Here is a 13699-nt window from a genome sequence, read left to right as displayed (position 1 = left end):
TACAAACAGAGAAACAACATGTATCCCATTTGTTTACAATAAAAAAAAAAGAAATTGTGAATAATCTTAAATATCAGAAGTATTAGGGTTTTTTTTAAAAATGTTTAAACACACAAAAATACATACTGAATCTCATTGACAACTGTGAAATTGATTTAAAGTAATTCATGAGACAATTGATTAACATAGTTTCTTGGAAATTATTACAAGATGTTTCCTTTTGCAAGTTTCTATTTACCCATTTTCAACAAAAATTATGTACATATCTAACATTTACCAAGAACTATGCCAGCCACTAGAAGTTAAAAATTAAACAAGTTTTTTTATTTCTGAGAAGCGTATTGTATTTGGGAAGCAAGTAAGTAACAAAATTCTATGTTACAACATAGAAAGCATGAAGAAAATTCATTAGTGTATGATCAGCAAATGTTGAAGAAAATATTTTGAAAAATGTATATATACATTCTATACAGTCTTTCCTAAATCAGAAGGGCCAAGAATAGGGCACCTTGACTTCTAAATAAGACCAAAAGCACTTTTACTAAATTTTAAAAGTAAGGTCCACTGGAAAAAAAATAATGTCCCTTAGGACTCTTTCTTAGAGAAACTTTAGATGATAAAATAAATTTAATCAGGAAAGAAATGAAGAAGCTACATCAAAAGGTCTGGCTATGAGTACCAGAGATCTGAAAACAGAAAATATATTTTATGTTAAGAAATTGTAAAAATTAACATTTTTTCAGAATAGTCATAGATTCTGGTGATGTATCAATGCAAATGTGACACAACTGGGAGGTAAAGTTTAGGGGAGGTTAGAGGCAAGGGGTAAATTAGGAAAAACTGAAAATACTGTTAAAAAGTTAATTTTGCTATCTTTTACATAGAATGTTCATAGATTTAAAAAGGGAAATCAAATTTATTTTAGAGCAAACATATAGACTTAAGAGATGAAGCATTCATCCAAAAAAGCTAAAACGAATATGAGGAAAACAGACAATTTACTTTTAAAAAAGAAGGCAACAACAAATTAGAAAATAAAGCAATATTAAATTGAAAAAGGAAAGAATTTTTTTTTTAAATACAAAGTCAGATAATGTGTCACTTAACCTTAAGAAAGAATAGGAGGGAATAAATATGTTTAAAGAAAAAATGAAAAAAATGATACACTGAGGAAAAAGTGAATTATAAGAAAAATTTTATATGAAATATATTCATATTAGGTTCAAAGTATGGAATTATATACATATATACATAAAATGAGAAATTGGACTAAAGAAAGACTTTGTAGCAGGGCGCAGTGGTACGCATCTAATCCCAGCAACTAATGAAGCAGAGGTAGAGGATCAAAAGTTCAAGACCAGCCTGGGCAAATTAGTGAGATCCTGTCTCAAAATAAAAAAATAAAAAGAGCTGACACTAAGATATAAGGTGCCTCTGGATCAATCCCCAGTAACACTACCACAAAAAAAAAAAAAAAAAAAAAGAATTTATAACTAACTAATAACAATAGAAAGTAAAAGGGTAGTAACCTCTGAAAATTTTTATTTGCCCATTCTTATACATAAAAATTCAATTTATTATAGGAATGTATTTCTTTACACAAAGATGTAGGTACATGATCAACATAGGAACCAAAGGAACTTGGTAAATTAAATATATTCATACAATAGAATTCTAGTCAGTGGTTAACTATATGTGTCTGTGTGGACAGAGCTCCAAGTTATGGTATCAAATACAAAATTTCAAATGCAAAAAAGTAATTTTAAAGAAGATATACATTCCCTATAGTATATGTCATAATATACCTACTTTAGTTAGCTCTATACAGCAAAAAAAATAATAATTTTTCACAGTTCTGGAGGTTGAAAGTCTGATATCAAGTTGTCAGTTCCTGGCTAGGCCTCCTCTCTGTCCTTCAGACTGCTGTCTTCTTGCTATGTCCTCACAGCCCAGAGGAGTGAGCAAACTCTCCAGCGTCTCTTCTTCTCAGTCCCTAATTGAATAATGAGGGTTCCACACTCATGGTTACCTCCCCAAAACCTCATCTCCAAACACCCTCACTTTGGGGACCAAAACTTCAACATGTAATTTTGGAAAGCATAAGTCAGATTCTAGCAATACTGTATATGTATATATTTTTACTTTATAGCCCTATAATAAGCTGCATATATAATTATTAACTTGTTAGAAAAAACATTAAATATTGTTTGTAGTTATTGTCACTAAATAGTAGAATGGGATGAAGTATTTAATAAGCATAAAATTTCATTTTTTAAGTCCACTCTATAACATTTTAACTTTTTTTTTTTTTTTTTTTTTTTTTTTTACAATTATCAGGAACAAAAAAAAAGTGCTATGTTCTCTGTTTGCAATATCATTTAGCATAGGGCAACAGAGACTTGGGAAGAAAATTCATTTTGGTCATTTATATCATCTGTACCCAGATAAACAACTTTTAAAAAGAGACAAAATACTGTGAGAGTTTTATAAATTTTTATAAAAATTACACACAACAATATAATTAATAGATATTTTAATGCATTCATTATCGTTAAATCCTGTGCTATATATAAAAAGATAGGCACTTAAGATGTCTTTTCTCAATTTAGAATGTAGAATAATGCTTTAAAAATGACTGTACAAGTTAAATTAAAAATGACTAACCAGTAAGTAAGCACTTTACAATAAATATAATACAATTTAATTTAGTTCTAAACCTCAATACTTCAAATTCTCAAATTTGTGTTCCACCTTCACCCACAAGGTTTGATTTTACTTACTAATTTATTTATTTATTGAATCAAATGTCTAAATTAATTAACATCAAATTATAAAGTAATTTTGCTTCAATAGCACAAAGGAAATTACCCACCATGGCTTCATGTGGACACATTTAAAACAGCAAATATTTCTTAGAGTCTTACACACAAGTGATCCATGATTGTCCTTTGTCATGAAAGTGAAGAATTAATTCAGTAACTCAAAGGTAAAATGTTAATGTTACCAAGTAAATTCTGATACTCCCAAATGCAGGGAGTATCCTGAAACATTTAGAATTAGATCAATTTAACCTAGGTTGATAAGCTTATTTCTCAAAAATGCAAAACATGTTTTTGTATGGAGGTATTTAACCACAAAATAGAATATTGTTGCTAAGTGTTTCTTTACTTTGAGTTTTGTAGGATAGACTAAAATTGGTAGCTTACACCACATATCTAAAAGAGAGACCATAATGAAGTCTGAAACCCAGAATAAAGTAACAAACTACAGTACAATGAGACACATCCTTCATGATGGCCTTCAGTGTTTTACAGTTTTTAGAGCTAATTAGAAGCAGGTTCAAATATACATTTCTTTATCTTAGCCTTAAGAATGAGAAGAGTCAGCTTTTTGAGCTCTAGCCAGATGCTGATTTTATAACCTTAGCTATGTAGGCTAACTGCTAACAGCTCAGGATTGGAGACTTTCAAAGTTATTTTTAGGATAAATCAGTTAATGAGCAAGTACAAATTTAAGCATAAATGAGCAGCAGGGCAGAGGCAGCCAAATGTCAGGGAGAGTCTCAGATGGTAGGACAAATTGTAATTATTCAATCCAGTTATGGACAGTGGTGAATAAAAATGAACCATTGCCAACTGCTATCAAGTCCAAAGGTTTAATTTTTTATGCATAGGAAGAGAAAATGCACAGGAAACATAAGCACACGATGTATGTCAAAGTAGCTTACTCTTGCTGTCTTTCATGCAAAGAAAAATCATCATCTCCTTTTCTTTTGGGAGCTTTCCACATTCTACCCTGTTATCTCTAATACTTCCATTGTAACTCTAATGAATTGTACATCTTTGTTTTGTACCAGCTTATTTGTAATGACAAGGCTTTGTGTACTCCTTCAACATGTTATTAAAGGTTCTGAGAAATCAGCATAGTCATAATTCACTTCCTCTGTTACCATCACACTACCAACCTCCAGGACTCACCTCCACCAAGAATTAATAGTGTCAGGTAAAGACTCAAATAAATCAGTTCATTTCCAATGAGGAAATTACATCAGGTTACCAGTATATAGAGAATGACTAAATCTGGGGACAGAAACAAAAATTTGCCAAAGGTGTGGCATTGTTGAGCTTGAGACTTAATTGCCACTATTGTTTTCAGTGTGGAGCACGATACCAAAGAATAGAGGACCAAGAATCAAATGGCTTAGATGAGGTAATTTCCTCATTTTACAAGTAGGTTTTTTAATAGGAAACATAATATTCACCCCAAACTTCTTTCTAAAATATTTTTGAAAGGTTAAAATCATATTCCTCATAATTATAATAAGAGAGGTGAACTGGTTAGATGGATTTTTGTTTGGTTTTGTTTTGTTGCCAAGTAACCAGTATCACTGTTTCTAACAGCATCCTATATTTGGGGGAAATGAAATCTTTTTTCTCATTCCAGTGGAATGATACTATACAGTACTATACTCTACTACCAAGAAAAGGAAAAAAAAAAAAAAAAGAAACCCTGAAGCCTTCTATCAAAATTGATTATTTTTCTCACTGTTCTCCCTGCTAGATACAGTAAAGGATGAGTAGGTAAGCTTATCCAGTCAACCCCTTTCTCATAATTTAAATCATGACAGGTGTGATAAAGGCAAAAGAAATAATTGGACAATGTAGGTATTATCTAATACTTGGAGCCATTGACGTTTTTAACCTTCCTCTTCCTATCTGTTTCGTGACTACTTCTCTAGTCTTATTTTAATCTACTACTACATGTTCACCCATTAAATCCCCGTTAGTTTAACTCAGCAGAGCCAGTTAGTAGCCTTTGCAACCTGAGCTGCAGTGCTTCCAGGGAACAAGTTAAAGAATTGTTTCATGGTGTTTTCACTCAAAGAAACAGGTAGGGGTTTTGATCCTGGCAGGAAGTGTTTCCTAACTGTTTATGGATTATTGACTGTGTCTGCCAGGAGAGCTGGACCCAAAATGCTTACCAATCCAAAGCTTTCATCAACAAAAGTGTAGTTTATTTTGATGGTAAGGGTTGTCAGGTTGAAGGTGACTATTATGTCAAACAAATACAACTCTTGTCAATGGGATGCAGATTTGTTTGCATTTCACAGCGTCACTTTAAAATTTATCCAGTTGGTCTGTTGGGAGAAAACTGAAGAAGGATCCCTGATTTTCTTCTCACTATTAGATAACGAACAGCCCTAAGTTGCCTAGAGCCATAAAACACAATCATAATTTAGACCTAGAATAATGACTATAATGCAGCAATCAAAACTCTGAATATGATTTATAGTCATATCTTTGCTGTCTCAATCAGGGACCACTTCCAGTAGGCTACCTGTTGCTTGGGAGGTTGGTATCATGTTCTCTTCTCTTCCCAAATCTGAACAACCTTGCTTCTTCCATCCCTAGTGATGTTTTCCACATTAATGCACCTAGTAGGATGGCATTTTTCCATCTCTGTGGGTCTGGGTGAAACTGTGTCAATAGTTCTAACCAATGAGCTATGGCAAGTGGCACTAATTATTCACATGACACAATATTTTTTGAGTAATGCAAAACCGTCCAAACTCTCTCCTTTGGCCACAGTGAACAGCTTTTCCTGACTGGAAATGGGTACTGCATAACAAAAAACAGCTAACACATGCGCATGCACACACACACACACACACACACACACACACCCCTACAAAATATGTAGCACTGGTTTAGGGTTCAGGCTGCAAGCAAGGAAGAAACTGATATAGGACTCTGGAAAAAGACAAGAAAATTAATGATGATTTGAAAGTTGTTTAAATTTTTCAAGTTTTACTTGAAAATGAATTTGTAGCTTGAAAGGAAAATATTGAGGAACAGAACATTATCAGAGTGTGTTGGTTACTGATGACTGAGTTTTGCAAGCTACCCCAAGGAAGATGTTTTTGGGGGAAGTAATTAGCTAGTTTTCTAACAGGAATGACACAAAATCCAGAGAATTTTGGAATTTAGGAATGTCCATGGTTTGAACGATGTAAACTTCTTTTCATCACCAACTGTATTAAACTAAGAAAGTCTTGGAGTTAAAAATATTCATTAGGATTCAATCTTGTAGCAAGGATTAAATCATGAAAATAGCCCCCACATACATTACTAAAACAACAAAATAAATCTAATTAGTTTTAGAGCATAGATTCACCAAACCAATGCTGAATTGCTTTGAATAGGACAGCATGACTCAGGGGCATAATAAAAATATGCAACTTTCTCATAGACATATCAAAAGCTCATATCTGCAATTAATTATGGAGAAAAAAAAGAAGATCTAGAAGAAGCAAGAAACAGAGCAAATGTAATATTTGCATCTAGAAAGGAACTAAAGATGTATTTTGACATGGAGATGAGAGGAATCCAATAGGAATCATTACTAGAAGTTCCCTAAGTCATTTAGCAAATACTACTGCCAAAAGCATGATATGCTTGATTTAAAAGACATTGTGAATGCTCAAGTCTTAAAATGATCTTTAGGTTCTCCATCATACACTGGCAGTAAATATGCTAGAACTCTGCATAACACAAGAATATATACCCAATGACAATTTCAGACAAATTTCATTCTTGTTCAAGGGTGCTGAAAGAGGAACAGAGGGAGGATCCAGTTGCCACAGAAATAACAGGGTTACTTAGGGCATGGCGGGTGAGACAACGGCCTAATTCATTCTTGTCCCCATCGTCAGGATGGGAGCCTTTAAAACATATTTTTCTATTTTCCAAATGGATTGTAAGGAGTAATCTATTATTCTGTACATACTCCACTGTTGTATTTTGTCTGTGTGGGGAGCAGAGAACTTGTCTTTTTGATCACGGGCCTCCAAGTCAAGACTGAACACATCAGGTCTAATGTAGAGACTCCTAGTTGTCACTCAGCCATCCTAGACTTGGATATTTGTGGCACTGTATGTTTCATTCTCCTTCTTTCCTGTATCTTTATGATATCTGATACCCTCCCCATGCACCTTTGTATTAGTCAGAGTTCTCTAGAGGAACAGAATCAACAGGAAGTATGATGATAAAAAGGGGATTTATTAGATTGGATAAAGCAACCCAGAAGCTGGATAGTCCATAATAGTCATCTGCAGGCTAGAGAGTTTTAGGAACCAGTAGCTGCACAGTTCAAGACACTGACACCTCAGAACAAGAGGGATCAAAGATGCTACCCAAATCTGAGGCCCAAGGCTTCTGGAGAATCACTGACAGAGTCTGCTTTGGAAAAGTAAAGGAGCAAAAGTCTGGTATTCTCAGGGGATGGCATCAGAAGTCAAGAACCAGTTCAAGAAGAATCAAGCTTGATTTGCTGCTACTTCCTTGTTCTTCCAACTTTTATTCCATCCAAACCTCCACCCTATTGGATGGTGCTGCCCATGCTTAGGGAAGGTCTCCACTTCAGTTCACTATACTACATACCAGTCATTCCTAGACACACCCTTATAGATACACCCTGCAGTCTCTTAATTCAATCAAGTTGACAATTCAAATGAACCATGACAATCTTATTTTTCTTATTTTGTTTTAGGTTCTACTTAAGAGAAGAAAACATTTGACCCTTGATTTTTTTTAGTCTGACATATTTCATTTACCATGTTTTTCTCTTTCTCTATCCATTTACGATAAATGCCATTATGTCATTCTTCTTCATGGCAGAGTAAAACTCCATTGTGTATATATACCAAATTTTCTTAATCCATTCATCCATTGAAAAGCTTCTGGGTTTATTGCATAATTTGGCTATTGTGAATTGTCTGCTATAAACATTGAAGGGGTTGTATCACTACAGAATCCTGATTTTAGATCTTTTGTACAAATACTTAGGAGTGGGATAGCTGGGTCATATAGTGGTTCCATTCCTAGTTTTTTGAGAGGTCTCCGCAGTTCTTTCCAGAGTAGTTATACTGATTTGCAGTCCTACCAACAATAAGACTGAGCTTTTCCCCACATTCTCACCAGCATGTATTATTTGTGTTCTTGGTAGTAGTTGCCACTCTGACTGGAGTAAGACGAAATCTTTCTGTAGTTTTGATTTGCATTTCCCTATTGTTAGAGTTATTGAACATTTTTTTTCATACATTTCTTAGCCATTTGTGTTTCTCGTTTTGAGATGTTTCTGTTTAGTTTTTGTTTTTTTGTTTTTTTTTTTTTTTTTTGTCCATTTATTGATTGGGCTCTGGTTTTGGGCATTGTGTTTTTGAGTTCCTTATATATTCTGAATATTGACCCGTCATAAGAGTAGCTAGCAAACACTTTCTCCCATTCTGTCGTCTATCTCTTCACTCTTACTAGTTTCCTTTGCTGTGCAGAAGATTTTTAATTTGATGCCATCCCACTTCTTGATTCTTGGTTTTATTTCTTGAGTTTAAGGGTCTTGTTGAGGAAGTTAATCCTGTGCCTATATGATGGAGTGCTGACCTTGTTTTCTTATAGTAGTTGCAAGTTTTATCGTCTAATTTCTAAGTTTTTGATACATTTCAATTTGACCTTTTGTGCAGTGTGAAAGAGATCAAAATTCTTTCTTTTACATATGAATATCCAGTTTTCTCTGCACCACTTATTAGAAAGACTTTTTCTCTCCAACATATTTTTTTATACCTTTGTCAAATATCAGGTGACTATAAAACTTTGGGTTTAACTCTGTGTCTTCTATTCTGCTCCATTGGTCTTCATTTCTATTTTGATGCCAATGCCACACTGTTTTTTGCTACTGTAGCACTGTACTATAATTTAAAATTGGATATTGTGATTCCTCCTGTATCACTTTTCATGTTCAGAATTGCTTTCACTAGTCTGGGCCTCTACTACTTTTCAAAAATTTTGAGACTGTTTTTTCTAGGTGTGTGATAAACTCACCTAATCTGACTGATAACTTTGGTTTCTGAATCCTTGGAATTGAGTCAGAGAAGGAGAAGATAAAAGGATCATGTGAAGTTCTTATCTGACTATTACCATAACAGGATACTTCAGTCTCTGAGCATGACTAGTAGATGAGACTGAATTTTACTTTTGGGAGAATTTTAGTAGATTCTTCAGTAATTTCCATGGTGAACTCTTCTGACTCTAGCACTTTTTCTTTGGTTGGCTGTTTCTGCATCCATAATCAGCTTTAGGTTTTCTATCCATCCACCACACATAGAATTTCCCTTTCAGGAACCCTGCATCCTTTGGCAGAGAGTACTTTAGAGAGGTCCCATTTGATAAATACATTCTAATTGGGTGTTGCACATCTCCCAAGAGTTATTACACTTTTGTCTGCCACTAGCAGATTGGTTGGTCACTCGCTTCCTAATGTATCAGCAACTCTCTCTAAACTGTGGTTTCAGTATGTTCCAACCTGTAGACACCTCGTACATGTAGATGCACCATACAAGCATTCTCTCACAATGTCTGGGACATGCACCAAACATTCAGATTTATCTTCTTGAAGGGAGTGAACACAAGAATTGAAATGAAAAGGGAGCAGTTCAACCTGCCCTTTAAGGAGGAATGAGTGGAAATCAAAACACTTTAGCACTGGATCCAAAGAACTCTCTTCACAGACCTCCCGTTCTTTAGCCACTTTGTTTTTTTCTTGTGGATTTTAGAGCTATCCCAAAGAATATTCTTGTCATCCTTTGAAAATATGCATTTTAATCTGGTATCTCCCTGTAGAAAGGTTGAATCTATTATAATTTGATATCTAAATTGAAATTTCTAATTTTCAATCTCGTGTTGTCATTTTATAATAACTTTATCATTTATTGATCACTTAGACAATAATTGATCAATTGTACCAATCACTTTAAATTTATGTCTGTTATCTCTTTTAAGCCTCAGAGGATTTTTATGAAGTTGGTTTATTTTTCCAAATTTCACTGGTAAACCCTGAGACTTGTATGGGTTTAGTGTTCAATGCTGACTGACTGGTTTTGTTGTTATTGTCATTACTGCTGTTGTTTTAAGCTCTGTGCTTCATTAAAACATCATTAAGTCACATGTATATTAGTGGCTGGAAAGAAATACAGAAAAACAATAAAAACAATTTGTCTCATTCCTATATATTTTGGCACACTTTGGATATGATATAAAAAGAATAAAGATTAAACTTCATTTTAAATTGTCCAAAGTGCTATATTTACCTTTATTTTACAAAATTTTAAACACGGATACTCTAGATGATGATTTATCATCAATAGTCACTTCTTTATATTTTCTCTTCCAGAATAAAAGAAGCAATCCATCTACATCAAGAACACAGTACACATTTCAATAGTAAATGTGTGATTTCACTCATAATTTTCTGGCAACAGAGTTTTTCAAGTGTACAAGCAAATATTCTCTCTGCTTTCTCAATTATGAGAACAACTTGAAAGTTGCACATGTCCAGAGAGATTTTCCCTAGGCTTTCTCTCTGCCACCATCCACCCTTCACCCTCGCCTTTGCTTGTTCTTTTCAAGCTTTTTTTTTTTTTTTTTTTTTTCCCGTGGTGCTGGGGATTGAACCCAGGGCTTGCAAGGCAAGCACTCTACCAACTGAGCTATCTCCCCAGCCCTTCAAGCTTGTTTTGATCATTACCTTATTATAGTTCTTTGCTATTAGTCAAGAAGTTCATTTATGGCATCTGTCACCCCCCAATCAAGCTTGAGCATAGCACAATAAGGAATCTTACAAGATTAAGGTTGTCTCTCAAACATGTGAACAACTTGGGTACCATCTGTTGATTTAGCAGTTAGTATGACCACAGATCAGCTGGCTTCCTCACTGAACTTCTTCATCAAGTACATGCCAACTGACACTTGAAATGCTCTGAACCTTGTAAATGTGTGCCTTTAAGTCTTAAACTGTCACCCCACTCCACAATGAGCAGTCGTGTCCATTTCTCTGTACACATGACTGCAGCAGAGCCACCCTGAAACAGCTAGCACTGTTCTTGAAGCTCAGGGATAACTCATAAATATGTGGAGAACTGTCTTTCCTAATTCTTGCTCTTAAAACTGCTTTAAAATGAGATTTGTTGACTCTAGTGCTTTTTGAGTAGGGCTCTTTCTGTTTGTTTAGTTTCTTATTGGTTTTTAAAAATGTTTTATTTTTCCCAACTGTAAGAGGCCATGGTGTATGCAAAAACTATGCCTATATTTACTATGGTTTAAATAATTTTAATTATAAAAATATGAGTTCAGTTAAATGACATTTTTCAAAAAGATGCACAAATATATGGCACAAAAATACTAAGCATATTTGCATTTTATTTTATTTATTTTATTTTTTATTTTATTTTTATTGTAAACAAATGGGATACATCTTGTTTCTCTGTTCATGAAGTAGAGGCATACCATTTGTGTAATCATAAATTTACATAGGGTAATAGTTTTTGATTCATTCTGTTATTTTTTCCCTTCCCCCCCCATGCCTCCCACCACTCTTTTCCCTCTATACAGTCCCTCCTTCCTCCATTCTTGCCCCCCTCCCACTCCCCATTATGTGTCATCATCTGCTTATCAGTGAGATCATTCCTCCTTTGGTTTTTTGAGATTGGCTTATCTCACTTAGCATGATATTCTCCAGTTTCATCCATTTGCCTGCAAATGCCATAATTTTATCATTCTTTATGGCTGAGTAATATTCCATTGTATATATATACCACATTTTCTTTATCCATTCATCAATTGAAGGACATCTAGGTTGGTTCCACAATCTGGCTATTGTGAACTGAGCAGCTATGAACATTGATGTGGCTGTATCTCTGTAATATGCTGATGCTAAGTCCTTTGGGTATAGGCCAAGAAGTGGGATAGCTGGGTCAAATGGTGGTTCCATTCCAAGTTTTCTAAGGAATCTCCACACTGCTTTCCAGAGTGGCTGCACTAATTTGCAGCCCCACCAGCAATGTAAGAGTGTACCTTTCTCCCCACATCCTCGCCAACACCTGTTGTTGCTTGTATTCTTGATAATCGCCATTCTAATTGGGGTGAGATTGAATCTTAGGGTGGTTTTGATTTGCATTTCTCTTATTACTAGAGATGTTGAACATTTTTCCATATGTTTGTTGATTGCTTGTAGCTCTTCTTCTGTGAAGTGTCTATTCATTTCCTTAGCCCATTTGTCGACTGGATTATTTGCATTCTTGGTGTAGAGTTTTTTGAGTTCTTTATAGATTCTGGAGATTAGTGCTCTATCTGAAGTATGAATGGCAAAGGTTTTCTCTCACTCTGTAGGCTCTCTCTTCACATTGCTGATAGTTTCCTTTGCTGAGAGAAAGCTTTTTAGTTTGAATCTATCCCAGTTAATGATTCTTGCTTTTATTTCTTATGCTATGGGAGTCCTGTTAAGGAAGTGTGATCCTAAGCCGACATGTTGAAGATTTGGACCAACTTTTTCTTCTATAAGGTGAAGGGTCTCTGGTCTGATTTCAAGGTCCTTGATCCATTTTGAGTTGAGTTTTGTGCAGAGTGAGAGATAGGGGTTTAGTTTCATTTTGTTGCATATGGATTTCCAGTTTTCCCAGCACCATTTGTTGAAGAGGCTATCTTTTCTCCATTGCATATTTGCATTTTATTTTTAAATCAACTGTTTCATATTTTTTGAGGATACATTCAAGGTCACAGCCCTAGAAAAGGTTTTGTGTATGTGATTGTGCTTTTATCTGTACCTCGGAGACCATAGAAAAGGACTTTATCTCAGACTTCAATTTCAATGACATTCCGTGCACCCCACCCTACCTTCTCTTAAACCGAATAAATCTGCTCAAAGATATTGAGAGACAATCTCTTTTCTTAACTATCAGTAGATCACTGTTAAATTTATAAACGAACTGATATGATTTTAATTCAAACATTAAAAAATGCACACCCAACACTCACACACACACACACACACACACACACACACACATGCACACAATGCATAGGAAGAGTGTGAAAAATATACACTTTAGAATTTATGGTTACCCAGAATGAGACAGGAAAAGGAGATTTTACAATGTGCACAGAGAGAAACAACTCAGAATTAGAGGACACTGGTGGAAGGTTAGTGTTGGGAAACAAGAGAAACATAAAAAGAAAAAGGAATATTCAAAACTTATCCTCAGAGAAGTCTGTCTTATTTAAACACTGGAATTCTGTTATGCTATCAGAAATTAGCTTGGGATAACTAACCAGACATTTCATGACGTAATAATCTTAATTTATAGTTAAAAGAAACAACTTTTGTTATGATTATTAGATTTTCTGAATTCCATTGAAAATTTCAAGTCTTTATAAAGTTTAAGCCATCAAAAATCTGCTTAAAAGGTGTAAATCTTTTTTATTTGCATTTCCTCCTTCACAATCTTTCTGTAATAATGAACACAGTGTTTTCTTTAGAAAGCCTGCGTGTTTGTTCAGACGCAACCATGACAGACTTATAAGGATCTACATTGTGGTGGCAGTGACTCTAAAACATGACAGTGATTTGTATTAAAATAAAAAAGACACAAGACCAATGAGAACTCTGAAAAGACAGAAGATATTGCAGGGATTATTATCCACAAAATCAGTGTAATAATCTATACTGAAGACCAAAAACATGGCAAAGAATAGGGATATTTCAAATAGTCAACTTCTGTGAGCTTTTAGTAATAACATATTTACCTAGTATCTATCATATCAGATCTACCAAAAGAATAGCAATAAAAATAGCATTATTTTTTCTTTATAGT

Source organism: Sciurus carolinensis, chromosome 6, assembly GCF_902686445.1.
Source record: "Sciurus carolinensis chromosome 6, mSciCar1.2, whole genome shotgun sequence".
NCBI classification, from domain to species: domain Eukaryota; kingdom Metazoa; phylum Chordata; class Mammalia; order Rodentia; family Sciuridae; genus Sciurus; species Sciurus carolinensis.
Note: the sequence above shows the minus strand (reverse complement) of the source record.